Source organism: Astatotilapia calliptera, chromosome 17 (genome assembly GCF_964374335.1).
Source record: "Astatotilapia calliptera chromosome 17, fAstCal68.1, whole genome shotgun sequence".
NCBI classification, from domain to species: domain Eukaryota; kingdom Metazoa; phylum Chordata; class Actinopteri; order Cichliformes; family Cichlidae; genus Astatotilapia; species Astatotilapia calliptera.
The window spans coordinates 34619427-34646733 of record NC_137438.1 but is presented as its reverse complement, the minus strand read 5'-3'; the positions used below and the strand labels follow the sequence as shown (position 1 = coordinate 34646733).

The following is a 27307-nucleotide window of genomic DNA, read 5'->3' as shown; positions in this document are numbered from 1 at the left end:
AGTATTCTGATTCTGATTCTGAAATGACTGAAAGAGTCTCTGCTAATAGTCACTTTAGCTTGATGGTAGACAGTGGATCTCTTTTGCAAAGCTCTATGGATTCAGATTTTTCTTTTCGTTTTTTACCAAAACGCATAACAGATACGTTAGACTTAAAGGCTTGATAAAGTATGCCAAAGACAGCCTTAGCTGACTTTAAGAGATGAGTACAGAGGACAGACATTGAACTGGTATAAGTTTCAGACTAATCTGTCTGAAAGTATTGGTAACTGTCTCTATAAAAAGTGCTGCTCTTGGTATGTCGACAGTATTAATTCATTCTAACAGAGCTTGCTTTTTCATCAGAAAATTCTCAGGACATGATGGAAATCAGTCTGACAAGCAGGAAATGGACAGCTGGAGTGCCGAGGACACTGATTGACTGATTGGTGATACTAATGAGGGTGGGGCAGACAATTACAAAGGAGGGAAATCTAACAATAGGAGGAAGTAAAGCTGACAGGAATAGACAGGAACCAAAGACTATGACATAAAATCAGAAATAACTTGAAAAATAAACAACAAAAAGCACCAAACCATGACACAAAACTATTCTCAATTCCTATACGAAGGAAAAAAGAGACAGGTAAAAACATTATCATAGTCTTACTAATAACTTCAATAGGCAAGATTACAGTAGAGTCGAGTTAGTCAAGATACTGGATACTTTGTAATCAATAGCTAGCACAGCAACAGTTGCTTAGTGCTGCATATTCAGCCAAACACCAGTATTTTAGTGTCTGTAAGTATACACTGGTCCACTTGGGTTGGAATGATGCAAATTTAGTCATTAGAGTAAGTGGCCTTACCAGTACTACAATATAATGCACCAAGTATACAAACATCCATCAGAAGGACCTGTAGTGGACTTGAAAAACTCATAACAACTAGTTGTTTGTGGTTATATAACTGTGTTTTTGTATGCCTCTGCAAAGGGCTATCAACCCAAGTTTGAACTTGTGTTTGCGCTGTCCTGACAACCAGAACAAACAAATTTTGTTTTGCTCATGGTTCTTTGTGGTATTTTCAGCTATGGGGGGAGATTACCATAGCACTTATCGAATGCCCTCATACTTGCTTGGCAAGAAGTTGAGATTGAGTTGCTTGAGTTGAGCTGCTATTTTGTAGGACTACTTATTTAACTTCAAAATATAGAAAGAAAATAGCACCAGTAATTCTAAAAAGTATCTTTAATGTATCTGTAAAATCCTAACTCTTCCTGTTTTTCATGGGCTTTGAGTTTTCAGGTTACAGTCTTATTTATTTATTTATTTATTTTTACAGTGAGCCAGTTGAGCATGTTAAAATGTAAATCTTCTGCTGGCTTATAGCTGGCAACATGGACAAATATGAAATATCAAAAAAATTAGTGCTGTTAGCGTTAATCTCGTTAATGCAGTTATGGCGTTAACGTCGTTTTAACGAGATTAACGCTGACAGCACTAATAAAAATATTAATTGTCTTGCAAATAAGGAAATTTTTTCCTTTTTGGAACATAAATTGTCAAAACGGGAAATTTTTTATCAGTGTAGAAACATCAATTTTTTTCAATGCTAATTTTATTAGAAGGAGCAAGAAAGGTGCTAATGCAATTCGGCTGGACACGTGGCTCCCATTTCACACGATTCATATCTTTTTGCCACTAAAGACATTATATTGCACTACAATACATTATTAAAATCAACAATCCAAAAGATGCACTTTTCAAATACATGGAGGCGGTAACTGACACAGTGGGAATCTAACCATTACTCCACTTGAAACTGTAGGTCACGTGCTGTCCTTTGACGGTATAGGAGCAATAAAAGTTGGAGGAGGAAAAAGGGGTAGAGACAGTTCAATCTAAACTAAGATATGATGATAGTGTGTTTTACTGAAGTGGGAAAGATCATTTTATGGTTATTTTATCGCACAGATAAAGCTTCTTCAATAAAGCAAGAAGGAGGAGGGAAATAAAAAAGGAGAACGAGATACTGTTTTCCTGTAGGTAGTGCACACTAACAGCTGTTTTGGCTGAGGCTCTGGGGACAGTTTGAGTTGGGTAAACCTAACGTTTTCTGCAGGGGTAAGGAGTCTCCTGAGAGCAGTCTGACAAGGCTGTTAAAATATGCTCAGCCTGTGTGTAAGGGTGTGTGCATTATGATAAACAGTACTTAAAAAGTAAAATTTACATTTGTGAATGGGCTTGTGTGGGGGGAAATGTCTGCAGATGTGTACAGATGAGGCTTTCTTAGTGCTGACTTCAACTAAAAACTGAATAAACTGTTTAACACTGCAAACATGAGAAACCAAAGCAAGTGCAGTTTGTGTTTATGGTACAATAAATGTGTGTACATGTGCGATATCCATCAACACCTACAGCGCAGTTGTAGAGTTTGGAAAGCTGGCCCGGTGGTTGTGGGTTTCTGCACTATGTGGCTCCTCTCACACGTCCAGGCCAAAGCAACATTAACACGTACAGTCCCAGGATGCAGAGCTGCTGTGGCTGAGCATTCATAAATTCGTGGACGCGTTTTGTCACAACAAGGTCAAGAATTTTTCAATGCTTACATGTTCGTCTCAGTTTTGTCTATAATCTAGTGTATTTTACCAGTTTTTTTTTTTTAAAGCCTGTAGAGTTTCGTTATGACTAAACTGTTAAAAATTCAATCTAGCTGGAAATTTCTCCTATTGCCGCTTTTTGGGTTTTTGTTTTTTTTTGCTAATACCAAAAAGCAAAAACTAACAAGCCATAATGAAAACTCCTGAACAAAGATGGCCCAGAACAATCAGGAAATTAAGATAAGGAAACATTTTTGAGTCGGAACTATAGATAAAAAAAATTCTGGATATTAGTTAGGGCTGTGCGATATGACGAAAATCTCATATCCGATATATTATATATTACATTATATTATATTGGGGATATATTGATATATATCCCCAAAATTTTACATTTTCTTTAAATTCTGTGAATCTCGGGCAACTCGACTTGCGTGAAGTGTTTCCAGCTGGGCGTCCTGTACCTGGAGTTGAGTGTTTTGACCGATGCATGAAACTATACATTTTTAGACATAAGTTGTAACGGCCGCCATTTTCTTTGTGAGTATTTATTACACGGCGTGCTGCAGGGAAAAGCCTGTTCTAACAGTTGAGTCTAATGTTTATTTTGAGCACCTGAGCTCTTTTTTGCTTCTTATCCGTAAACTCTCTCCATACTCTTTCACGTGACTCTTGCGTAGGTGGTAGAAGAGGTTTGTCGTGTTTGAGTCTGAGGCGGGGGCCGGTTTCCCGCATAATTTGCATAGTGCAGTTTTCTGATCCATGTCAGACTTTTAATATCCAAACCATGTACATGCTACGTTTCGAAATAAGGACCTCAATTTGTTTTGACTGGTCTTTCTGTTTTTCATCATTTCAGTTTATTTTGAAAGATCTCGAAAGGATCTTCAGCTTTATTGTGAAAGGTTTATGTGGAAAATAAACAAGCGAACAGCAGAGCCACACGCTGGGTTTACCATCATTGTTGCTAACGACAACATGTAAAAACAGTCGCTTGTCCATCCATAGTGTGGTTATTTTAAATGTAAGAGAAAGAGAGAACTTTAAGAATTTAATATAGCCACTACAGTGACCATCAAAACGATAAAAAAATATTGCTGTAAACTGTTTAATTTGCGACACCACGAAAACAACAAACGATATAAATCATTATATCGAACAGCCCTAATAACTGCAATGTCATAGCTTGTTAGCTTTTGTTAGCAGCCAATAAAGTTAACATGCTAAGTTCACATTAGCTTATCAGTGAGGAAAGCAAGACACTGTTAAAGAATAAAATTCAATGTGTCTGTGAAGGTTCTCAGTCATCCAGGTCATCTTGCAAAGAAAAGCGTCTGGACTTCACGTTCACCTCTCATCCGAGAAGCTTCTTCAGTTCTAAGGTCAAATGGTGGGGAATCCCAGATTTAAACCTAGTGGGAGTATCCCCCCACAGAGGGACAAAAGGACCCCCTGATGATCCTCGAATCGCCTGAGCCAAGGTGTGAAACTGGGTGTGGGTCCCAATCAGCCAGGGTTTCGGGTGAGCTCATTGTGAAACCTGGCCTAAAATTCAATGACAAAGTTAAATGTCTGAATTCATTCAATTTAATTAAAACACCAGGGAATACTCCTATTCCCCTGCAACTGGTGGCTACCAGACAGTCCCAGAACAGTCACAGGGCCCAAGTGGGCCTTATTCAGTTGACCCTACAGCATAACAAGTTAATAGTTAATATCAAGTGGTTAGTAATCACATGACTGGAAACCTCCAATATAAAAGAAATGCCAAATATATGGCACTATTGGCTCCTTAACCAAAACCTTAATTTATCTCTGTAATGTAGTTTCCAGTTAAGCCTTTTAACTTATCACATATCTCTAAAATACTCACATCAAAAGCATCAATAATTCGTATATGTTTAAAATCTCAAATATTAAACAGCTAGTGTGTGTTGACTCCTGCTTGGAACACAATTCAACAGTGCAGCCAACAAGTGCAGACCGTGTTCAGCTATAATATAAAGAGACAGACGGCTGGTTGGTCGGCTATGAATTAAGTTGAGTACTTGGTTCAGAGTATTCAAGCGTGTCATGCAGCCAAGCTTTTTTTCCTTATTTGTCTGTGTGCGCATCGACATGCCACAGTGTGAATATCAACCACAATAGGCTCTGCTGTCAAAGCTGAGGCCGTCAGCCGCGACTATATATTCAAGGGAACATATTAAGCGGCCAACTGCATCAGAGTGCAGCTCAATCTCAATACCATCTGCTTTCCGCTCACACTCTATCTCCTCCAAAATACATTTTTGAAAGTTTAGCTTCGGTTCGACTGAGGAAAAATTTCACTAAGCGTGAGCCGACGATATTCTAAGGCGAAACTGAGTATCTAAAGCCAGCGCAAAGTGAAATGCAATGTGATAATGTGACGACGTTTTTGAAGATTAGGGCATGAAATAAGAACAGGACCACGAATGCTTTGGATATACCGTCACTGTTGACTTAAGATCTACTGATCAGACAAAATCCTCCCTCAAATCGTGCTACAATCTCCTCTGTGCTGACTTTGGCTGTCAGATGGAAGACAAACCAGCAAGGAAATATTTCGCATCAGCGTAAGGAAGAGACCTGAAGTTTAAAGATGTTAAGTTTCCACTTGGTGAAAAAAAGGAGACTCTTGCATTCCCAGACAATGGTTCACATTCCATAACACTTCTCTGTGCACTGTGAATCATACACACTGAGACAGACCAACTGAAGGTATGTGTTCACACACTTGAAGAAAAGCTCAATGGAATACCTTAAATGCATTATAGGGTTAGCAGGTTAAAGTAAGCATTTATGATGTTAAAACGATCACTGTGAGTCATGTACATGTTACATAAAGTGCGACTCTAATGAAAGAAAATTATTTTTCAATGATAGCTTGGGATCATTACAAATTAGATCTTATTTCTGCAGCATGAGCATTGCTGCCAGTCATAATGTTATTAATATTATTTGCCTTTGGTAGGGTCTTGGAAGTGTCACCCAATGCAATCTAGTTCAGGGTGAGGGACCAGTTTGCATTGGAAACATCAAGAGACTATGTTAGCTTGTCCAGTTCAAGGTTAGCAGGGCTCCACCCTAGAGTCAGCCCTGAATGAGCTGGCCCTTCTGTGGACCCACAAACCAGGAAGCACTCATAAAGGCCTGCGACATATAATGTCATCAGAATCACAAAAATAGATTATTTTTATTCCAAATCCCTTTAAATCTAAAAAAGTCTTAAATGTAACATTAGACCTTTGCCTCATTTAGTTTGTGCAGATCTATAAATGCAAATAAGCCTCCGTTTCCCACCACTCGCCTACAGCCTGCCCCCACTCTTCCTCTCTATCTGTGATCTCACTCACAAGTCCTCCTGCTACATCAAGGAAAGGATGGTTCTGGTTTACACTGCTGTAGTGTGTGTTTGGCTGAGTAAGAGGGGAAACCCCAGTGGTTAATTTGTAAATCACAACACAGAGAGTGTGCTGTTCTGTTATGTTAGGGGAAAGAAAAAGTAACAGAGCGCATCAATAAATTCAAAGCGCCTGAAGCACTTTAGACAAGTCCTGGCTTTCATAGCTAAAGAAAAATGTCTTTAAAAACAACACTTTTACATAGATTAACACGTGTTTGGAGGTGTTTTCTTTACCTACCATAGTCTTACAAATTGCTTTCACCACAGTTATCGTTATCCTCACTTCAAGCGTTTCTCCATTACTTTGCATGTCAGTTTTGGGAGGGGACACGATGATTATTTGACTGTCCAAACAGCTAATACTGTGCTGTTACTCTCAGGTAACCCTTGCTCCAGTCACCATCTACAAGGTTAGTCTGCAAGTTGATGAATTTGTGTTTGAGTGACTGTGATTTCCACAACAGCTCAGGTGGGAAAGCTTAGTGATTGCAAAGACTGTTTGTTTTACTCATGATATGCCTTTTAACTTAAAATATAATAAGATATTTGACCTTACTTTGAATCTTTTCACTTAAATACCCCCCAACCGGTTGCAGATGGCCGCCCCTCCCTGAGCCTGTTCTACCAGGTTTTTTCCTGTTAAAAGGGAGTTTTTCCTTCCCATTGTCAACAAGTATTTGCTTACAGTTGGTCATCTGATTATTTAAGTTTTCTCTGTGTTACTGTAGGGTCTTTACCCTAGGAATATATATTGTGATACAGTGCTATATAAATAAAAATGTAATTGTAATAAATAAACAGTAAACTGCACACAATATCAAAAACATATTTTTGTGTTTATAACTGATCAGGTCATTGTGTCCATGTCCCCACATAGCAACAAAAATGATGATCCAAACTACAAAAGGCAAGCGCCCCTGCAGTGTCTAGCATTTATCAGCAAAAAATGTTGTGTAACTTCCACCTTACTTTCTCAAACCGCATGTGTTGTGATAAAGCAGAGATAATAAATAAAACAGTTTCAATTATCTCTCAAAATGACAAATCTTTTTTGGACAGGAAGCTGCAGCTTGACACTTTCTGCATTCTTGCGCTGCGTTTTTTAAAAACAAATGATTCTCAATGCAGCATACTTCAGTCCCGTGTTTTATTTTCCACTGTCAGCGGCGATAACACAGCTGAATTCTGCAGGCTGTTATTGGTTATATATTTTGACTGTGACTCACTGTTCTTTTAATATTTTCTCCTCTTCCTCCAGAGCACATGCATGGGAGTTTTGTACTGTTCATCACACTTTAGGCTGCGCAAGATCCAAAGATATTTTGCCCTTGTTTTTTCTTTTTGCTGAGAGACAGCTTAAGACACCGACAAGCTTCACCGGCTAACATTCCCCTGCAGGCTGAGGGTGTGTTTACGTGTCCTTAAACACCATGCCTGAAGCTAAGTCACACTTAATTTGCAATAAAAATAACACCAGAACACGCCATCCATCATCTGAATCTAAGCTTTTTTGACTTTCAGGTTTGATTGCACAGATGTTCCACCTTAAACTGCAAACGGGTCTCTTTTATTCCCATTTATGAGGAGATCTAACTATATCCGGCCTCAAAATCTTACTTGAAGCTCTTAAAAGTTTACCACTGAAAAGAGATGATAAATTCTGATTTGTCAGCTGTTGATCCAATTTACCAAATGAAATCACTGCTCAAATGGAGTCGATGTAGCAGTTGGCTGAAAAAAGGAAAGGCTATAAAACACTGTCTTGCTTTTAAATGTTGGTTTTAAGGGGTACATTTGCATTAAGAGTTGGATTCTTTCTGCCCAAATCATAAATAATCCTGCAACGTCTCTGTGAAGCAGCAGCGGTCGAGAGCCAATATAATTCCGCTTCAGTCTTTGACTTTTTAAAGGCTGTGTCCCTTTTAAAAGTGCACTTTCAGATGCTACACCCACAATCATGCAGAACTGGGAGAAAAAGCATTCCAAAAAGTACAAATCCCACACAAAATAGGGATGTTTGGACGGCATCAAAAGGCTACTGCTCACTGGCAGTGCTCCATATGACCAAATATGGAAGGAAAAAATGCTGCCTTTTCCCGTAACCAAACTGGGAAAAGGGAAAAAAAGGAAGGTTTTCTTGCATGCTGTGTGCACAGCGAGATAGAGCTCTTACACTCACTCCGCAGTGGCCACAGAGCTGGCTCCTTCCCAAAGCAGCATGACTGATGGTGATGTCGGACCTGCCGTGACATCTCAGCCAACACTGTCGGGCAAGCTCACACAAATACGCAAACACCTGCACGACTCAGGAGTCATGAAAGAAAGGCACACCAATCTTTTGGCTGCGGTGACGTTTCATTTTTAAACACACAAAAAGCTTTCTTCGCTCTCGCATATGAGCTCTATACCATTCTCAGCAATGCACTCTGAATCTGAGCCCCCTGGAAGGGAACATTCCTCTCTGTGAAAAATCCGCCATCTCCAACGCCACAGTTCTCTACTTCAGTTAGAAACAGTTTGTTTATCTGCCCCCAATATACAGAGTGGCTCTGACACTCTCCTGCCACTGCCTAAGAAATGCCTAATAAATCTCAATGCAGGTTTGTCATTTCACAAGAAACTTATCGAAAAATCTGAGATTTATTTTTTGTTTTCCTCCTCCTTCCATCAGGAGGGCGAAAACCCCCCTGAAAAGAACAATAAATAATGTGCTTGTGTTTTTCCAAAACTGCTTACTAAGTTACTCAACCTTTGTATCAAACCTGAAGTAACACTCTGACATCTGAAATAAGCTTAATGGCTTACCTTCTAAGGTGTATATGAGAACATGGATATCACTCTCATGATTGTGTGATAAATGACTGATTTAACATCTTTTACAGATTTTAAACAGGGATGCAGCTAGCTTGACTCAGTAGGTCTGCTAGGCCAAATGTAAAAAAATAGCAAAGGAAAGTATTTTTCACAATCTGAAAGGAGTTTCGAAGAGTTTGGAATTTGAGAAATACATTAATTTGGTTTCTGGCCTTATGTTAGATAAGAATATCTCATATCCCTTTGCTAAACATTCAACTAAACCCAGAATGTGACTGTAGGTTAGCCTAAAAATGCTACTATGGCTCTTTTAAAGTGATTAGAGTGATTAGAGAGATTAACATGAAACACTACATGTACTAAGGTTAATTTCCACCATGGAACCCTACGCTAAAAACTTGTCATCGGTTTAACAGTGTCTGTGAAGCTAGATTTAAGAAAACAGTTTATGGTTATAGTTTTTAGAGCATGTTAAGCATGTGTCATTACTTGGTTGGTCACTGCTAATAGCTTTACATTAGTTTATGTTAGCTAACTAAGGACAGAACTACAACTGAGTGGAAAACAAGGACACTAAAACTAAAAAGCAGTAGGTCACTTTTGTGCTGCCCCTGGCTGCAAAAATGGGTTTATGTTAAAAAACCAAGGACATACTGTCCACTTTCACTCTCTGGCTGTTAAAGCAGTAAGTGTTTTTTCACTGTTGGCTAGCTTTGCTGAAACAGCCAACTGTTGGCCTTAATGTTAGCATTTGCAGAACATTTTAGAAATGACAACAGTGTGGAGGAAAACTTGTTTGAGCCAGTTGCAATGGTGGTTCACCAGACAGACATGCTGGAGTCAGACACTGTTTGATCTTTGCTCATCGGGTTGAGTGTACAAAGCGCCACAATTAGCTGGCATAGCAGATGTCCGCAAGATGAAGTCAGCAATATTTTATGCAATAAAGTAATCCTCCTTTTCCCAAGCACACCCAAATAGTTCTACATTGGCTAATTGTGCATCTTTAATAAGAAGAATGGCTGCATCCAGATATGTAAGGAGGGCATCCACGGAAAAACTGCTTGCTGTGCATCAGTTTGTTGCTCATGGTTGGTCACCAGTGGATATTTCAGGCTCTAGGTGACTAGGATGCCAACATAATCTTTTTCCCACACTGGTAGTCGCTTCAGTTGCTCAACTTGAGAAATTGAGAAATTTTTAGCACTGGACCTACCTACATCTTGTCAGCAGCTCTACAGCGGACATTCCAGGCTCCAGATACCTGATAACGCTCCAACAGATTCCCTATTCTGTCATGGTTGTTGCTTCATGGTTGTTGCTTCAGTAGCTTGCCTCAAACTTAAAAGTAGTTTAGCTTGTTGCCTGCCCACTTGACATCACAAATGCCGCAGTCACACTAAATGGGACGGCAACCTCCTTGTGACCAGCAAAAATTGGTGATTGCCCGGTAATCGCATTGATTTGTTTCCCTTTTGGTGACCAACTGCAAGTAGTTGCAACACCTGTAGCCTCTGACCATGCAAGCTGCAGTCCAGACTTGAACGGACTAAAATCTCTGTCAAGCACATTGGAAAAAGTTTGCAAAGAATCTAATTTCTAAATGCAGACAGATTGCTAACACTTTGCAATCAAGGTGAGCCATTCTGTGCTAAGTGTAACTTGTCTGAGATATGTCTGTTTGCAATAGGGGACTCAACTCAACTGGTTGCCAACTGGTTGGATTCTGGTTATCTTCCTATTTAAAAGTAAGGTTTCTGAGCGCCTACTACAGAGCCTTTTGTGCAGCTACTTAAGTTGCAATGAGTGACACCTGGGTAGACCTGGCGGGTTATGGTAATCCTAGCATATTTAATTTGAGGTTCCTCCTCTATAAACCCAATCAGTCTTAAGATGGGAATTTTGACAACTCAAAAAACCCAAATGTAAAAGAATTCGGAAAATACACTTTTATGCGGGTTAGGTCACATGAAATTAAATGTTTTATTACCATGATACTTTTGACAATGAATGTTCTTTGCTTTGCTGCCAAGCAATGAAGAGGGGAGTGAAAGGCGATAAATAAGCCAATCTGGCACTTTCCTCCTCTGTTTGCTCAAGATCCAGGCAGCCTTGGTTTTCAGCGCAGCACCCCTCTTATGTAAGCGTCTCCTTGGAAAAAAAAATATACATCAGATATTCTGGTGCAAATATCCAGAATGTCAAATAATCTCAATAAATATGCACCCCTGCACTTGACATGCAACATTAACAGTCTGTTGTGGAATTCCACAAGGACATTATAGTCAAGCCCTCATCTTTTTGTCATTCAGAATCAACTGCAATGTCACAACAAACATGTTGTGAAGAGGCAATACAGTATTAAAAAAAAGACTGTAATAGCATCAGAAAAGACAGGAATAAAATGAATATATATATGTAATTTCTCCACATCGTTTTCCTGTCAAAACAAAGCAGAGCTCTGAGGAATATAGAAGGACGTCATCATCGAATCATCCAGTACCTCAGGGTGCACTCTGACACTTTCAAGTGTATTAAATGGGAGGTTAAATAAATAATGACAGACAGATGCTCAGTGAAGTCAAAGACAAAGAAGAGGAGCTCAATACAATAAAAAAACAAACCACACAGACAAATAAGATTCCCGGGTACCTATAATAGCCTGACATATTCATTATCATCCCAACATTAGCTATGTGTCAAATGGTATCAGCATTTATAATGGCCAATGAATGAAAATAAAATGTAAATTTAAAAATGTAAGGAGAGATGGGAGAAACACCCTTTAGTCATGTCATGAGTGTTGACGTTGCATAGTTCCTCCACCAGAGGGCACTCTGGAACTCACATGTTTGGAATACTGCCACAAACACAACAGCCAGTTTATCTGATCACACAGTAGGTAAACGAGTAAATAAATAGCTAGAAATGCTAGAAAAATCTGTTTATGTTTTTTGTATCTGAAAGAAAAACAATATTGGGCGATATCAGGTAAAGCCTGCCAATAAATAAGGCTCTTAAAAGAATGTGAAGAAACAAATGGTGTAACCTAATGCCCAAACAATCTATGTATTGTGTTGAAGAAATTTCAACTTAAGTTGAACTATGGCTTGGCTATACTTTTATCTAATTCTATTTTTGTACCACAAGAAGGTGTAGCTAGATATAACTTTTTTAGAAGCATTTTATGGGGATAGCATTTAAAAAAGCAGTTAAACATCACGCTAAAATAATGCCCCTGGTGGCCAAAGTTTTTGTTAAATACAAATGGTAATTCTAAAAAAAAAAGTGTCTTTAAGGTTCGAGGATACCTCTAGCAGCAATGGAGGAGTTTTTCTTTCACACATGAACATGAGACCTGTCACGAATCCCTTCCTCGCCCTTCTCTCATGTCCATTTGCAGCCTGCTCTCGTTCCTTCAGGACAGCCTGTCTTGACACCTGCCTTCTGTCAGAGTAAATGAGGCCCGGGCAGGAGTCTGTGTCTCCTCAACAGGACATTAATCTGCTACTAGTGAGCTGACCGGGGAGACTTGTGGAACCAGAGTGCTGATGTATTGTGAGTCTAAGCACTGCTACTGCTGACACCACAGCTAGAGAACGGAAGAGAGAATATAAAAGCAGGATAGAATTAAACTGAAAAGATCTCAAGTAAGGATAAATTGGTTTAGTTCCTTTTTCTACAGTAAGCAGCTAAAAGATCACAGTTCCAGTTAACAAAAAAAATTAAGCCTGGCTTAAAGGCCTTTGAGCAGGATACTGAACTTTAATAAGAGTAAAGTCATCCTATATACACACCAAAGCTCAGTGACTGAAAAAGTATAGGTGATTAGCAAGAGCCACAGCACCCCACTGCCTCTGGTACACAGGCAATAACATGACATGTTGGAAGCATTAAGGGAAGCATAAAAATGTATTTCTCGTTAAATTTTAGAGGTTCCTGATGCGTTTCTCTAAGGCAAAAACTGGAAATAAAATGGATCTGCTAACATTTGTGACATGCTTCTGGCGCGTTGGATGTGTGGCTCTCTCCGTGGCCAGGGAGAAATTACACTTCGGTGAGAGAAGGGGAGAAAATTGGAAAGATGACCAACCCCCCCAAAAAAAGAATAAAAAAGAAGGCTGAGTGATTTATGTGGCTGACTCAAACTGTGCCACGAGAGAATGTCTTCCCATCATGCCTTACATGGAAACATGCATGAGGGGAGAGTGAGGCTGAAAGGCATGATGCAATGCCCCTGCACACTGAGAGCCTGTTGAAAACATGACAGCTAAGTGAAAATCCTGCCACGAGTTTGGGCCGTTTTATTTGTTCGAGCAGGCATCACAGCCCTATCAGGAAAACAAAAGGGAAAATGGCTTTAACAGAGGACATATTTATTTAAATCACTCCTAAATATCATAAATCTTTATCTTTCCTGCCTTGTTTTTGCATACAAGTCAGTAAATCATGCGGTGTGATGCCAATTTTTTTGAAGAGTGCTGCAAGGCTTTTCAAGGGTATTGCATGACAAGGTATTTTTCAAAATAAGGGGCTGCATTCCTGGAGAGAGATAGGAGGAGATTAAGGAGTGAGTGGGTGGGTGGGGTGGTGGGAGAGCAAGATGACCTGACTGAGTAGGCCTATTACTCACACTGGATGTGGAGTGATCCCCTGACGCTGCTTTCAGTTCAGCCTTTGTTGGAAGAAAAAAAGAAAAATCTGAAGGCTTCTTTGGGGAAGGTGCATCTACACAAGTCAGTAAAGAAGGTATGATAATAGAGAGTCTCTCAGCAGAGATCGAGGAGGATGTTTTGCTTTAATTCTTTGACTCTGTCTCTGGGTATTCATGCAGACGTGCTCTCAGTGAATTGATGCAGGACCAAACTGCTTAATGGTGGATGCGCTGGGACTCCTCTTCCAGGTGTGGAGATGAGAATATGCCTTTAAGTGGAATACTCAGCAGACGTTTGATAAATGGGCTTCAGTGGCCATGACAATGACAGAGACAGCATTCAGCAGGTTTAAGTTACTCTCCATACAAGTCTGCTGAGTATGCTTGCACCACTAATGTTTTTGCCCACTTGAGAGGAAACTGTAAAAACAACACGTGACTTTTAAGCTACTAAATGCCGCACTGTGAAAGACTTGTATTAATATTTGTCAGTGTGCCTCCGTTTTGGGACCCCCCTAGCCTTCAGTGCACATGCATAGAAGTCTTTTAAGGCAGGGAAAGCAGCAACAAGACCCACAGCACAGAACAGAGCAGGTATCAGTGACAGGTTGCAATCACACAGGCCTAGAAACTATTATACAACCATCTGGTAACCACTGTTTTGCACATGTCTCACTCTGTATATTTTATTTTATATATTTTATTTATTGTTTACTCTATTTAATTTGTAAAATATGTGTACACACACACACACACACACACACACACACACACACACACACACACACACACACACACACACACGTAGAAAAATATTTAGTATACACATCCAGAAATGCATATACTATTATATATTGTACATATATTTATTAGTTTCAGATGTAGCCATTCTTGTATTTTGCTTGTTTACATTATTGTATTTTGCACAACTCTGTTGCTTGTGAAGCTCGCACACAAGAATTTCACTCACATGTGCTGTACCAATGTACCTGCACATGTGATGTGACAATAAAAGTGATTTGATTTGATTTGATTTGAAGGCTGTGCTACTGTCTGTAAACAACTGTCCAAGTTGTAGTGAAACTTGAAAAAGTGCAACACAAATTAAAGTAAAAAGCTGTGGTAAAGGTGGGTTGCAAAGCAGCTTGGAGCAGCTTGCTCTAGTAACTGTAGGCATGCTAAAGATACTTAAAATTGCACGAGATTTGCAGAATAGTATCAGCTAAGCCATCTAATCACATGAGCATAAAATCAGCTGTTATATGCTGATGTATTATGATTGTGGGCTTGGTTTGGCTTCATAGTCAGAGTGTGAATTTTGTGTATTTTAATGTATCTGCCATCCTAGTCAGCGGGAATTTGTAAATTGTATATCATTTTACAGTAATACTTCTATCAAATGCAAGCGTCACAAACTGAACATTTAAAGAGTACACTGAGGAAAAAGTTAGAATAAGAAGGACTTTGATGAAAAGGCCAAATCATAGCTCTTGACAAAGGGCTGCAGAGGTCAGCACAAAACTCAGCCAAATACACCAATCCTAATCCCAGTCCACCTCCACCAACTGTCGCATGTTATGAAGGGAGCTACAAATACAGACCAGTAAATACAGTAATCCTGTAAAGCACATGTGTTTCAGTGGGTTTGCAGTAACATTTTTCAAGATATCAGAGCACTGTTTTTGAAACAGCAGAAGCACATTCTCTAAGTGAGGGAGCTCACCTCGCCATCCAAAAGATACATTCCAGCCTTTTCGTACCTCAAATCCTTTCAGGGCTCTGCAGGGCTGAGGTTCACTAGCTTTACCCGATCTCACTTTCGTGCATGGCTGTGCTGAATGTTGCCTTATTAGTGTGGCAGCCAGCCAGCTAGGATGGGTATGTCTTTGGCTCCTCTAAATCCCCGTCAAGGTTAAAGGCCCAAACGAGGGTCTTAAGGACTAAAACATGATCCATGTAAGTTTGCAAACGCAGACACGTCGAGCTATGCGAGACTAAGACACATCGTCACACAATTCTTAACACAGCTCAAGCATAAGATGAAGTCTGAGCGATGAAGCCGAGGTGACTATAGCATGAAACCGCAGGAGATCTCTGCACGTACTTGAATACTTCCTTCATGAGCGCTTCAAAGGAAACAGCCTCCCTGAGGACAGAGACTCATCTTTGTGAATGTTAAAGATATTAATTTTCTCCTTTTGGACCAGACATTGGCATTTCACATACTTGCATTAAAAAATGATCCATAATCTGTATAAAGCATGACTGTTTAGATTCCAAAGTGAGCCCTAGCTCTAATACCCAGAGTACATAACAACAGAGCAGCTTTCTTTAGACTTGAACTCTGCTGTTCAGGAGAGCTACCCCACGTCTGTCTTCTCTCTTTCTGTGGTTATGTGACTTTGGGATCCACTGCCAGAAATTCCAGGAAACTCTAGAGCTTCACGAGACATAACAAAGCTCTCTCTCTTCCTCAGTATTTGTCTCATTACACTATGTTCCTCTGTCTGCCCCAGCAGGCCTGGAAGCTCTGCAGCTCAATCTCCCTGGGACGAAAAGAAATTTAATTCAGTGACTGATTGACTCATATCATACCGCTATAAATGCTGGCTTTCCTTACTATTAATGCCTATGCTAATTCTACACCAAAGACTCTTTGGACCATGAAAGGCAAAATCCTTGTTGAACGCCATTAGCATGATGTGGCATTTACCACTAAATGAAGGATAAAATTCAGCTTCAGAGGTTAATATATGTGCAGTATTTAAGCTTCTTAATTCCTAAATTTATTGGAGTAACACATATCTAAGACAGGCATGAAATTGTAAATAATTGAGCAGTGCTTTTAGGAGGCTTCTCTTGTTGCTCCGTTGAGATTGCTGCAAGCTTTTTGTAGCTCATGGCAAAACTGGAAATGAGATTTGGTTCACAAAGCAGCAGCGCTTGATGGGAATAAATCCAAAACCACATCCAACAACCCCACCACCACCACCATTACCACTAATCTGTCCAAAGGGGTTCACCCATGTCCTCCAGTTGGAAATTTGTGCTATGCATCTGGGTCAACTCTTTTTTTCAAATGGATAGATGCCAGCCTGCCTGAATCCCCTCATACACATGCACCTACAGAAATACCTATGCACTCACCACCCACCTTGTGTTTATGTTCAGAGCTTGAGTGACTGGTATTTCATTTCGGCCTGCCCCGAGCCCTTTTGCACAGTTTGGCTTGGCCGGTGTACCATTACTGGTCATTAAGTCTAACCTGAACTAATAGGGGCCTATTTTCCAAGGTGGTCTCCCAGGTGGCTGTTACAGGAGTGAATGGCACCGCGCAGCTCAAGGCTCAACTTAGGAATCCAGAATCTTGTGAAAAAGCCGTCGTTGGGATGCAAGCCAGACACCGTCATATATGCGATGCAGTCTCTTTGATAACAAGCACCCATTGTTCTGGGGGTGGTGGGGGGGGGTCATCTGGGTGTTTTGTTTCTCATTAAGGCACGTTTAATGAGGCCAGTCATAATAGGAACCCTACCCCATCCTTAACATGCACTATATTACATTTGAACCTTTCTCAACATCTGAACAAATGAACCGTCCATTATCCTTCTGGAACCCTGAACAAAATGGAATCAAACCAATAAAAACAACAAGTCAATGATATCTAGCAGAGCTAAATCTATAGAAAACACCTTACTACTCTGTTTGCAGATATCTTATTTTAACATTAACATTTTCATGTTTTAACCGTGCTCAGCTCCAATGTGACATGTGTCATCATTAATCAGAAGAGAAGGAGACATTAGTCTAGAAGCGGGGGTAATTAATCCGCGCTCACACTCCATTAGATGTCATGCTCAATTTGTGCTGGAGAGCTGTGTACTGTGTAAACAAGCAGAGACGATGGGACCCACAGCTATTACTCCTGAATAGCATGGCACCTCAGGACATGTCCTAGTGCTGTACCCCCAAGAAAGCTAAACTTACTTGCTGCATAGTTCAAGTGGATAATACAGCTCAAATTGTAAGTAAAATGAAATGAATCCTTGCCCGTATTAGATAATTGCGATCATGTGGTGCTTTTATAGGAAATTTGTGAACTCTGATGTCTGATCAGAGGCTAATCGTATGCATATGTATTTAGTCATAAAAAAAGTGACTGGACTTTAGCACTGTAGCCAAACTATAAGCCTCCAACAAGGTTAAGCTGCAGTAGGGCATATAGTATGAATCAGCCCTTACTTTAATAAGTACCATTTGGCTGTCACCTCGGCGGCTGTAGAGCTGCTCTTTTACAGTAAAGCCCCTCCAGTACAGAGCTGGGGTTATTCAATAAAAACCTGACTGAGTGTTTCTCCCAATCACCACTGGCAGAGCTCTGATGAGGTAAAAAGCTCTTCTATGCCAGCCTATGTCCCTGCGGAGCAGTGTCTGATTAAAATGGTTTTCTGAGGCCATATTTTTGTTCTCCTTGTCCCCTTGCCAGACCCGAGTTTGAGTACAGAGAGAAAAACTGACAAATTACCTAATGCTCACTGAAACGAATCCACAAAAACAGATCTAATCTATTTAAAGGCCTCCGATAGGTGGACAGATGGGAGCAATGTTTTTTTGGGGGGGTGAAATTGGTGGTATCCATATCTCAAAGTCACTGGAAAAGAGAATGTTGAGTGTATGCCTGAACATACTGTACATTTGTTACTGGTAGTGATGGAGGAAAGACTTTGCATCAGCCATTCTGTGATTTGATCTTCACCCTTAATCACTTTCACACCCCTCCCCTCCCCACACTTATCTTTTCGACCCCTCTCCACCGAACTCCTCAGCCGAACAGGGCAGTGACATGTGAAGTGGAAAGAAGTGGTAACAGCGGAGTGGCCTACTAGCTTTTGTACTCACCCGTCCTCTCGCCTTGCTTGTAATACATTCCTGAGCAATCCTCGGAGGCCCATATGTAAACGCCTGAGTATGCTTCTGATTAGGAGGCACAAAGAGTACACTCTATAAATGCACTCTTAAACAATTACCACTGCTCCCAACTGCAGCTCCGACACAGGCCTCAGACTGTGCTGCAGCCTATTCAGGTGATAAAGTTGGATGTGGACCATTTACAACAATGTGCCTTGTCTTACTTTGAAAATCAGATTGAAAAAGGTTTGACAAGTATTATGAATGCAAATGCTCAACAAATGCTCAACTATACTTTCAATTATTAAGGACTGGTTTAAAGTTCTGTCACAGAATTTAATGCATAGCCGTTATCCTACAGAAAATTATAATCCTTCAACTTGCTTGCACTTTTTTGATTCACTCTCTGAGCTTCCACCACTGAATGGCCTATAATAAACACAGTGCATACTACCTATCCAGAACCAAGGAGCCCATTTGGTTCTGGATAGGTACAACCAAACCTGAGAGCCAAAGCAGACCACTATCTAATAAACAGATTCGATCTTTCACCACCTTAGCATTTTTATGTGGATACTGGTACGGTAATTTTAAAATCAGATATTATTATAATATTATATTCTTTCAGACATATGAAGCATACATAGATTTCTCTAACATTTGTTGTTATGTATTTACTTGTGACTACTCAGAGCAGCTGGTTGTAGTTCCAACTGCATTGCTAACACTAATGTTGCAGAGTGCCCTCTGGTGGCCAAACTATGTAACGTCACCACTTACCATATTGTTGAAGGGTGTTTCTCCCATCTTTTCATTCCTTTTCAAATATTTATTTATCAGGCATCATAAATGCTGATACGACAGATCGGCAAATAGCTGATAGCAATCGGCTAATAAATTAGTCGGGCTCTAGAAAAGACATTAAGTTAGGTTTTCAGAAATGAAATGTTAAATTAATGATGATGCTGTCGAAGTTGTATATTTGTAACTTTTGGCAACACATACAATAATTAACTAAAGTTTTGTTTCCAATACATCTACTAAGAACTTTTGAAGGGATGGGTGAAATTCCAGAGAAATTAATTTATCCTTCAAGTCCTTAGGGGGTAGCACTTTCTGAAAGTTCAGGAAGTTTAAGGGTGGGGCTTGCAGTACAGTCAGTCTCTGCATTAGCCACTAACTTTAAGTTGAGAGAGATCCCAAAGATCCCATTATGAATGAAGTTATTTCACAAAACTATATGTAAGGACAGTATTTGCTTTTTAATATCTCAGTGGGCTTGCTTAATTTTATTCTGTCTTTTGGCTACGCTGAACATGTAGCATAAATCACCCTTCCACTATAATGAATGAAACTAGCTTAATCGAGCGTAAGAGCATTTTTGCCACAGAGATCTGCTCTGCCCAATTTAAAATACACAGCCTTTTGCCATGTTTAGCCAAAGCACAAGAAAAGATAAATTCCACTTTGCAAACAGTGCTTTAAACTGCAATCTAAACACAGACAACCAATGTTCTTTAGGGACCTTTTAGTTCTGTGGAAAAATTACATGGGACTAAATGTCTGGATATTTTGGCTGAAAATGGTTTTGTAGTGTTGCCTTTGAGGCTTGTTTTCACTGAGTCAGAGTAGTCAAAAGAAAGCAAAAGTTAGAACTGGAACTTTTACAGGCATTTTAAATATGATAACTTCCTCTATTTGTCTGTTATTTGGCTTACTCCATAAACTGATTTATCTCGACTCTAGGAGGAATCAAGAGTTTAATCAAGCAAATGACTGGCAGATTTCTTGTTAAAAATAATTGCTGGTTGCATCCCTAAATACCTCAGCAAGTGTGAGACCCTCTCCTGAGATTTTACATCAATGAATTTTTAAACGCTTAGAACTTGGTTGGAAAAATAACACAACTATGAAGCTCATCCAAAAGCTGAAACTGAATTACAGTAGAAGTCTGACTCATGTGAATATCCATGTAAGGACACAGTGATTGTTTTATATGTATGAGCTAACTCCTCTACCATCATTACAACATGCAAGCTTGATCTCGCTCTTGCCAGTTCTCACTCCCAGGATGGCAGACGTCCAGCACGGCCTCTCCAAGCTGTCCTTTAAATTCGCCTTTCGGCACGTTTAGCGTTTCTACAGCCACAAGCATAAATCCAGCAGGCCTATAACTGACCTGCACAATGCTCTGTCTGTCTGTCTGTCCCACCCCCCGTGTACAATTCATAGGCCGGTTAACCTTGCTAACCGTGTAAATATATGACCTCACTAGTCATATGTTCACACTGAATGGTATTTTTCACACACTCCTCTGGGATTTACATCACCTTATTACCTCCACGTTCCCTTAATTCCACATTAACAAAAAATATGGGACTTTTAAAGTGCGATTTAACAGGCTCTTGATTAGCCCTGTTTGTTTAGTTTTGTGGACTCTTTCGGGAGGAAGACGAAAAGCTGAGAGGAGCAGGGAGGAGGAGGGGAGGTGAAGAGAGGACATAGGAATGGAAAGTTGGCAAAGAGATGAAGCTGGGTAAATGAAAGTTTTATCAATCATTTATTCTTGAGATAAATTTAAAGAAAAATAAAAGCTTAGGAAGGATATATTGGTGCTGAAGGAAAAGTAACGTAACTGCTATGAGAGAGGGGCACACAAGGTGGCTTCTCTGCCACAGGGACACACTGTGCATCTCTGGAGTCCCAGCGGGAGGACGGTGAAGGAAAACACAAGGCCAATCAGCTAACAAGCTAACATAGACATTTCCTGTGCTTGTTTTATCAGAGGAGAAGAAGCCCAAAGGCTAAATGTCCCCTCTCAACAAGGTTGTACACTTCTCAGAATAACCTGCTTTGGGAAACCAAGAGGAGAACATGCAACTTTTTAGCATGACATCAGAAATGCTGCTTAGGATTGCTGACCTCACTCTCACACTATCAATCATCGACAAAAAAAAACAATGAAATGCAGACCACGTGGGGAAAAGAGAAGATTTTTTACCTTTTAAGATATAAAGCAAGGCTGCCTCATGAATTTAATCATCTCCCACTCAAAAATCTAAAGATTTAGTAAGAGCTAAAGGATCATAATATTCCTTTTTTGTGTTTTTTTCTATAGCTATGAAACTTCTGGCAGAGCTTGGCATCTGGCAACTAGCAGATGGTGAACCAATATGCCAATTACCAACACTGACATGCCGTGCTGCCTATTATTCAATCTGGCCTTGAGTGATCACACTTTAAAGTCAGAAAACGATACGAGTGAGAGGTTGATCTAACAAACCCTCTCCATCCGAGTGTGACTAAAGCTCAGAGGAATTCAAACGCAGGTCTTTTGTGCCCACATGACTGCTTCAGACGGGGCGACTGAAAGTTAGTTGAGAGTGAGTCTGAAAAGGAAAGGAAGCAAAAGACAGCTCGATCCTAAAGTGTGTTAAAGAACTGCAGCTTGGAAATAGCTATGAAATTGTGGTTTGGTTAAATAGGACTGAATATAGTGGCAAATCTCTTATAGGCCAAGGAAAAAAGAAGAGGAGCAGAAGAAATCTCCATCACCCAAGAGACAACCAGAGCCTAATTGTAGAGTGAACAAATGCCAGAACATCCAAGAACACTTTGCTCCCACTGCACAACTGTTCCATGTCAGTTTGGCTGCAAAGCGAAGAACAACAAACAGCATATGAGCCTAAATTACACACGGAAATGTGTCATGGCATAAGAGATTTTCCTCCTAACATGGAAAATAACAGGAATTTATATATCGCAAACATCTTCCAAGCTCTTAAAGCATAAATAAACATCTTCTAAGGTTTCCTTCACAAGCAGTTAACCATCCCTACCAGTTTTTACCTACCACTTGCTGACCGCCATTACCCAGTGAAATAGTTAAGAATTCTTCCCCAACCCGACATCTGCCCGTCTGTCCAAGCTCACCAATATTATACAACTTAGTATGCGGTTCTGGATGCAGCACATCTAAATTACATGCTATCAAATTCAAAAGGCAAAAGGAGGGGGGGGGGGAACAGCACAGAGTACACTGTAGGGCTCGAGTCCAGGACCAAGAGTCCCCTGAGTGTTAGCTACACGTCAATCACAATCACTTCAAAATGAGGTGAACCCCATCCTACTCCTGCTGTTGTCCAGAAGACAAACTTAAAACCTTCACTGACGTTTTTTCCCCCAAAGCAAGTGGTGCTCACACTAATGACAAGGACAACACTGATAAAACAGGAAGTGCTCATTTCGCTTGCGGTTCGCCAGCATAGCGGGGCTGCCTTTCTATCTCATGCCATATTCTTACAACAAACAAATCTGCATGAAATTAAGCCAGCGGGCAAAAACACTCGAGCACAGGAAACATGCTTGACATAGTTTCACTGGTCCGTTATGAGAAGAAACCAGAAAATAGCTCTGGCACCTGCTGTGCAGAAACAATGTATGTTTGGACTGACGTGTCTTCATGTTTGGAAAGTGTACCACATGGGGAGTTTGGGTAAAAATAAAAGAAAAAGAGAAAAGAATCGTCTGATCATTTGTGTTTGAAATTTGCCTCTGTCAGTTTTCCACTCTATTCAAATTTCAGTTGAGACACTTGGTTGAATGCCTTGGCTCAGCAGTGCTAAGAAACTACTCCCTTGCAAGGGAAACTCTGGATTCTTGCTTTGGAATATGATGCTGTGGTGGATTATGAGTATCTAGCATTAGACTTCAACAAAGCAGCCACATATATTACATTCATGTAAACAAATAATTAGCATTTCTTGATTTTAGTGAGAATAAGGCACAATAATCAGCAAACGTCTTGAGTTAAATCAGCAAGAAAAGAAAAATGGGATGAAAAATGAGATGGAGAGAGTGAGCGGGAGCCAGGATACAGTAACTAGAAGCCTTTCACCGCACTGTGCAGCTCAGAGCCAGACTCCGGAAATGCATGGCAGTGTTCCCTACATCCTGCCTGCCCAGCCCTAACCCTGGCCCTCGCCCACACTGCCAAACCCATGTTATCACTCTGTGCAATTACCTCCACATTCTTCTGCACCCATATCATATCGTTCCAATTATAAATCCATACAGAGCACCACATTTCCAGTGTATGGCTTGCAGTCTGATGTGTGCTCTGTTTAAATATGTGTGTGACAGTGTGAACATGCATGCAAAAACCTTACTTTGGCAGTTGTCAGGAAGCACTTTAAAAACAAAGTGGCTCAACTAATCAAACAAAAAATTTTAAAAGCATGATTCGGCGACACGTATATAAACAGAGACGCATAGAGACAAACAAAAAAAAAAACCCTAAACATTTGATCTTAACAGTGAGGAGTTGAGGGTTGTATGTTATGATGTGTTGGAAATAGTATGATGTGGGCTGTGTGGGCTCATTGCAAATTAACACATCTGAGTGGTTTGAGTGATCATCTTCATCCAGTAATTAAACCTTTCTAACTTGATAAGAATACTCTCTACTGTGATGACAACAAGCCAATCACAAGGCACAAAGGAGCTTTATTAAAAACAACACAAGCTTTGTTTAATGAGTATAAAAATGGCCTTCAAAGCCAGCGGAGGTATCACAATCTTAAACCTATGTCAGAGATTGTAAGGCTGTAAGTAATTTATGCATAATAAAAAAAGACAGTAGATGTAATTATGTAAACATTTAAATAGATACACATTGTTCGATCAGATCGATAGTTTAACAAGCTTTTTAGCAAGCTAGAAATTGCGGATAAATATTTACATAGTAGGATAAAAGCAAAGGCAGCATAAAACATGGACATAGCCTCAAGGTCAGAAAAATTACGCTGATATGGAAGTGCCTTAAAACGGCATTTTATCTCCAGGTCACCAGATGGCGATATCTGTGGTTGCAAAAAACCCTCTGGTCCTATAAAAGTCTAACCAAATAAAATATCTGTCTTAATCTCTGTAAACAGTTTTCTGTTGAGTTCTATGAGCTGAGTCTCTCATTTTGAATCATACTGAATAAAAAAAAGATCGGCTTCTTCCTGTTAAAAGGAAGTTTTTTCTTTCCACTATTGCCAAGTGCTTGCTCATAGGGCATTGTCAGGGTTTTTTCTGTATTAATGTAGGGTTTTTACCTTAAGTATAAAATGCCTAGAGATGTCTGTTTCTGTGATTTAGTGCTATACAAAGTGAATTAAATGTAATTTAATTAAACTGAATTGAAGTAACAGGCAAATAATGATACAACTGACTATATAAGTAAATAGTTGCACAGTTTGTCAGGGTCTGTTCTGTATGTCTGCTTCTTGGGTCCAACACACCAGTAATCATGACACAACAAAAAGTAACAGATAAATAGTACAAATATATAACTAAAAGTAATAGACACAGGTTGAACAGTTACCAAAAAGGAAAGGATGAATTGTTAAATGGTTAGCTAAAAGAAATATATAGTTACATAGTTTCTAAGAAGTAGTATTTGAAATAAATAAATAGCTATAAGGAATGGATAAGTAATGGATAAATAGAGATACAGTTACCTAAAAGAAATTGTTAATTACAAAAGTAATGGCTAGACTGTGGTATGGTGATCAAAGGTGTTAACTGTATTCCACAGATGAAAAATTTAAATGGACACAAAGGGAACATTAAATGAATGGCTGCTACAGATACCATGAGATGGCTGTGGGGTGCATAAGGTTGGAACTACTGTATTAGAAGTGTGTTATTCATTGCATTCCTGAGGCTATTCCAGTCATCTGTCATCAGGTTGCTCCTGCACCTTATAAGGAGCAGGAGGGCATTCTCCACTTGTTTTCCAAACACTGCGCAACTTATCGGATACAGTTTCATGGACAATTACTGTGCTGTCTGTTTCCTGAAAGTATTTAAAATGGAAAAAAACCCCAAAACCTTACAGATCAACCTTTTGCAGTTCCCTCCACCCTCTTACACTTACCATGCTTCTATTTCACAGATACTACTACGTAATAAAGCTGAGATCAAAAGACTTTATGCCCAAACTGAAGTACAATGAGAGCCGAAGAGAGGTTTTTTTTGCCTCCGGCGTGGTAGGATTGCAGAGAATGTCATACCTTGAGAAGAGAATTCATTTTTGAGTAAGAAGGCCTGCCCTCTGAAAGACTGCCCTGTGGCTTTGTCTGCAGGAGATGCTGGACGTCTTTAAGACTCAAGCATTAATTTAAAAAAAAGAAATTTAAAATCTTATGTTCAGATTTGATCTTTTGAAGGGCATTTGTTGAGCTGGCATCTATACAAAGTTAGGATAACTGCCCTTATCCTAGCTCTGCACACTTTACGAATGCCTTTCTAAACTAAGGGTGAAAACCACAACCTTCCTTTAGTGTCTGGAGGATGCTGTTGACAGAGAGTCAACATCAACAGGCCAAAAAGTAGAGCAACTTTTTCTTCAAACCAAAAAAAAAAAAAAAACTTCCACCAGGCTGCACTGAGTGGCTACTTTGGCGATGAGAAACTTGCCCACCCCTCTTTCTTCCTACTGCCCCTTCATACTTTGTTCGCTAAAGAATCAGAAGGCGTGAGCGCGCATTGCAAGAGCGTGCATACGGTATGCTTTTCTTTATGCATCCCCACAATAAAAACACATTTTTAAAAAAGCTCTCTGGGCCTGCAGCTGGGAATCATGACGTCACCATGCCTTTAGTGAACCAGCAGCGTGAAACGCGCACAAAAGAGGGAGCGGCTCCCAGCCAAGAAATTCCGAAAAGTAAAATCAGCAGCCCATGCGCACAGCAGACATCCAAGTATGATAATCTGGCATCGTAACGCGGCCTATTGCATCATTGTTTTTGTTTGTTTTTTACGTCATCTTTAACTTTCCACCCACAAAAGGTCTGATATCGTCTGTAAAAGTTTAAAGTTGTTGTCTTTTTGCGCTTACCTGTGGATCACGACGGGACAAAGTAGAGCTCTAGAGTCGAGTGAGAGGAGTGGAGAGGAGAGGAGGGAGCCTAGTCTGCAGTCGGGTCCTCCACTACACTCAATGATAAAACCAAACTCAAAGCCCGCTCAAGCCCCGCCCACATTTTTAAGACATACAGTACACATCTACCCTTGGCTGCATTGTACGCTTCGGTCTGTTCTTGTAACGCCGAGACCGAGTCCAAAGTGAAAAACTCAGCTCTCCTAAGAGCTCGTGCAAAACTCCCAACATCTAGAGTGACTCTGGGCAGAAAATGCACACTTTTGGGGGGAGAAAGCCTTCTGGGATAAATAAAGTGTCAACAGAGATCGCATGAGATGTTTATCTTGGACAAAAAAAGGGGCTCACGGTGCAGACCAGCAGGCCCCAAAGACTGCATAATGTGTTGGCAACTGAGTTACAGAGTTCCTTTAACTGCTCACCATTATGTGAGCCATCATAACATGACAAATAACCACAGTTATCAAATTATATAACTGCTCAAGACATTCATTTATGCAGTGACTCTGAAAAGGCATGTGTGCTAAGTAAAATGAATATCTCATTAGCTAATGTTGCCAAGCTATTGACATGCATATGAGTCTTAGTGGGAATCCAATTTTCCTTTGATACTTACTCACTCTAGCAAGAATTATTTTTTTTACAGATATAAAAATGTCCCTGTCCATTAGAATGAAGTTTTTTCCTACCAGTTTAAGCAAACTCTTGGCTATAATTTAGCAAGATTTTGTCATTTGCACTGATAATGAGTTCTCTATACTGTCTATATGTATATACACTCATCAGACAGTTTATTAGGTACACTTTAATAGTAAGAGGTTGGACCTCTTTTGCCTTCAGTTTCAGAAAGATGCTAGAAATATTCCTCACATATTTTGGTCCATATTGACGCAACAGTTTTACACAGTTCCTGCAGATTTCTCATTCTAAGACATCCCAAAGGTACTCTAACAAGCTGAGAACTGGTGACTTTGGAGGCCATTTCAATATAGTGAA

The 27307-nt window shown here is 40.0% G+C and overlaps 1 protein-coding gene across 3 annotated transcripts in view; it reads right to left on the bottom strand.

Annotated features, from left to right (window-relative positions):
* The window catches only part of cald1a (caldesmon 1a), a 64925-nt gene extending 38386 nt beyond the window's left edge, over window positions 1–26539 (bottom strand). For all 3 annotated transcript variants that reach the window (XR_013902557.1, XM_080291247.1, XM_080291251.1), the window contains exon 1: window positions 26270–26539. The gene's annotated coding sequence lies outside the window, so the exon portion shown is untranslated. The remainder of the gene's footprint in view (window positions 1–26269) is intronic.
* Window positions 26540–27307: the final 768 nt, after the last annotated feature.